The sequence below is a fragment of the Tenrec ecaudatus genome, chromosome 15 (genome assembly GCF_050624435.1).
Source record: "Tenrec ecaudatus isolate mTenEca1 chromosome 15, mTenEca1.hap1, whole genome shotgun sequence".
In the NCBI taxonomy this organism is placed as follows: Eukaryota; Metazoa; Chordata; class Mammalia; order Afrosoricida; family Tenrecidae; genus Tenrec; species Tenrec ecaudatus.
The window spans coordinates 43,188,213-43,192,500 of NC_134544.1; positions in this window are offsets into that span (position 1 = coordinate 43,188,213).

Below are 4,288 nucleotides of genomic sequence, written 5' to 3' on the forward strand. Positions count from 1 at the left end.
ATATGAAAATGTCTGTCTATATACAAGTAAATCCAATTAGTACAATTATTATCCAAATGTATACACCAACCACTAAAGCTAGTGATTAAAATATTGAAGAATTCTACCAATGACTTTGGTTGGGAATTGATCAAATATGCAATTAATATACATTGATAATTATTGGCAATTGAAATGAAAAGATGGAAATCACGGGAAGAAGAGTTGTTGGCAAAGTCTTGGCGACAGAGATAAAGCCAGAGATCACATGATGGGATTTTGCAAGCTCAGTGACATCTTCATCACAAATACATTTTCCAGCAACACAAAAGATGACTGTGCATGGGCACGTCTCCAGATGGAATGCACAGAAATCAGTTTAACTACATTTATAGGAAGAGACAATGGAAAAGCTCAATAGCAGCAGCTATAACCAGGTCAGGGGTCACTTGTGGAAGAGACCAACAGCTGCATATGTAAGTGTGGGCTGAAGTTGAAGGTCATGTAAACAAGCCCATGAATGCCAAAATACAAATTTAAGGATATCCCATCTTGATAACATCTCAAGGAAAGAGTTGATGCATTAAACACTAATGACAGACGACCCGATGCTCTGTAGGATGATATCAAGAACATCATACATGAAGAAGCAGAAGTCATTACACAGATGAAAAAGAAAAGATCAAAGTGAATGTCAGAAGAGACTGAAAGTTACTCTTAAGTATAGAGTAGCTAGGCAAATGGAAGAAATGGTGCCAAAACTCTGAACAGAAAATTTCTAAGAGCAGCTAGAGAAGACAAAGTAAAATATTCTAATGAAAAGTTCTAGAGCTAGAAAACCAAAAAGGGAGATCATACTCAGCATATCTTAAACTGAAAAAAAAATCAAGAAAATATTCAAACCTCAAGTTGCAATATTAAAAGTTTCTTCCTTGCAGAGGGGTAGTGGGGAGGAGATGAGTTCATCAGGGTGCAGTGTAACATTAATGAAATTCATAAGCTTCTTCTAGTTCTTAAATGCTTCCTCCCCATCACTATCATGATCCCAATTCTACTTTGCAAACCTGGTCAGACCAGAAGCACAGCAGTGCAGATGGGAACCGGAAACACAGGGAATCCAGGACAGATGAACCCCTCAGGATCAGTGGTGAGAGTGGATCTACATATAACCTCTTTCCTGAGGGATGGACAACAGAAAAGTGGAAGAAGGGAGATGCCAGATAGTGTAAGATATGGTAAAATCATAATTTATAAATTATCAAGGGTTCATGAGGGAGGGTGGAGCAGGGAAGGAAGGGGGGAGAGGAAAATGAGAAGTTGATTCCAGGAGCCCAAACAGAAAGTGAGAGTTTTAAGGATGATGAGGGCCACGAATGTATAAGTGTGCTTTACACAATTGATGTATGTGTGGGTTGTGATAAGAGTAATATGAGCCCCGATAAAATGATTTAAAAGTTTCTTTGGCAAAATATTGGATGATGCAGGAAGCAGTGAAAGAAGATGGAAGAAATATACAGAGCCCCTGTACCAAAAAGAACAAGTCAACACTCCTCCATTACAAAATGTGGCATATTATCAGTACCAATAGTATGACAGGAAGAAGTTCAAGCTGCTTTTAAGGCATTAGTTAAAAACAAGGCTCCAAGAATTGATAGTATTCCAATATTTCAACAAGCTAGTGAAGCACTGGAAGCACTCACTCATGTGTGCCCAAAAATTTGGAAGAAAGGTACTTGACCAAATGATTGGATGGGTTCCATATTTGTACCTATTCCAAAGAAAGATGACCCCAAAGGAATGTTCAAATTCTAGAACAACATTATTGATACCATATGCAAGTAGAACTTTTCTGAACATCATCCAACAATGGTTGCAGCAATACATTGACAGGGAGCTTCCAGAGATCCGGGCCAAATCCTAAAGACAATGTGAAACAAGGACTTCCACTGAGGTATCAGGTGCATCTTGGCTGAAAGCAGAGAATACCAGAAAGTTGTTTATTGACTATATTTATTAAAAATACAGAAAGTGTTTTATTGACTTTGAAAAGGTATAAGACTGGGTGCATCACCACAAACTATGAAAAGTCTTGAGAAAAATAGGAATTCAAGAACACTTCATTGTATTCATTTGGAGCATATACATGAATTCAGAGACAGTCATGCAGAAAGAGAAAGGGAACACTGCATGGTTCAAAAGCAGGAATGTGTCACCAGCATTGTGTCCTGTCATCATACTTATTCAGTCTGTATGCTCTGATGAGCAATTCATCAGGGAAAATTTTATATGAGGAAGAGTGGGGCATCAGGACTGGAGGAAGGCTTATTAGCAACTGCTGACAACACAGCCTTGCTTCCTGAAAGCAAGGAGGACTTTAAGCACTTGCTGATGAAGATTAGGGATTACAGGCTTCAGTTTGGATGGTTGGAATTTTTTCTCAAGTTCTTTCATTTTAAGATATGTTGAATATGTTCTTCCTTTTCGGTCTTCTAACTCTAGGCCTTTGTGTTTTAAGGATGGAGCAATTCCAGATTGGAAACCAACTTCACAGCACCTAACAACTACAACAGCAACAACATGATGATAACTGTTAGCTAAAATATGACTAAAACTTTAACATAAAGAAAAAATTAAAAGAGTTTTGCTAGATTATCAATCGGCAAATTATAGTTATAAGAAGCTAAAGAAAAGTTTATGAAAATGAGTGAAGGGCGATTTTAGAAAAGTGACCATGTCCAAAACTTCACACAGACACTCACAGCGATAAAAAGAAATAGTCTTCCTTCAATCGGTTGAATCAAAAGTATGATTTTTTTCCGAACAATTTATACACAGCTTGGCAAGACATTAGATTTTATTTTCAATTTGAAAAAAGTTTTTACTTCCCAGATCAATACTGAAAATAAAAATGAGAAAGAAATATCCATGGATTTAAGAAATGGACTATTTTTGAGCACTTTTAACACAAACAGTCATACATACCCAGAATGTAATTGAAATGACAATTTTTAATTATTGTTGTATAAGGTCGACAGGAGTCAGAATTGACTTGGTAGCAGTGAGATTGGTTTCTTTGGTGGTTAGTTACCTTGCAGTTGATCCGGTCTCTTGCAGACTAAAACAGTTCCAGGGGGGTTTTCAAGGCTCTACCTTCTGTGAAACAGTCCACCAGGCCTGCTCGCCAACATGTCTCTGGGTAGATTCCTATCACCAACTTTTTGGCCAGTTGTGCCACCTCGAGATGCTTTCTTTAAAACTATTAAAATGCAAATTGGAATTTTGTTGTGTAAATCACATACACCAAACCCTAATTAGCTAGTTATTAAAGCCTGACTTATAGTGGTTAAATATCTTACAAAGTTCAAGTTGAGACCAATTTTCTTCCATGTGCTATCCATATGTGCACACTGTAATGTGCGTTTCTAGATATGAACCCAATAGCTCCTATGTGCAAATAGCTATACTTTTATAGGTGTCCCTGTGTAGTGTGCATAGTTCAAATACTCAGCTGCTAGCAGGAAGGTTGGAAGTTCAAGCCTATCCAGACACACTTAGAGGAAAAACCTGGAGATCTACCTCCCCCGAAAATGCCACTGAAAACCCGATGTAACACAGTGCTACTCCGACACCCATCGAGCTGCCTTTACTTGGATTCCATAGAATGGCCCTGTACCCAGCCGCCCCCAACCCAGAAAAAAAAAAAAAGATTGCTGGCAAACGTCTGATGTAGGAAAGCAAGGATAGTAAATCCATCAACCATATTCCTATTTCCATGTTGACCTATGCAGGTTACCAATACTCATTACTAAATGCAACTGCATATGAATTTCTCCTAGGTGTCCCCTGACCCTTCAAAAAACAAATCTCCATCACCATCACACTTTCCTGTTTCTGCACAAAGACAGAGGTTTTTTAAAAGACTAAAAGCTAGCCATCTTGCAGAGTGAATAGATAATATGTTCCTCCCCTATTAATTGACCATTAGTCTGCTTGTTTTCAATATCAAAATTTCTGAAAGCAATATGTTTGCTATCTCTTACTATCCCTAAGGGACACTCCCCACCCCACCCCCCATATAACTTGACTGAGTCTTATCGTGAGACCCTTTGAGAGGAGAATGATACTTTGGGCTTTATACAAATAGAGATTTTATGTGTCAGTGTTAACTCTTACTCAAAAGCTCCATCCTCCTGCCTCACACACACACAATATGTTTTTAAACAGGGACCTATTTTTAATTTCTTGTTCTATTTTTTCTAAATAAATATATGAATACTTATAATGCCAAGAAATAAGATCAAGATATATC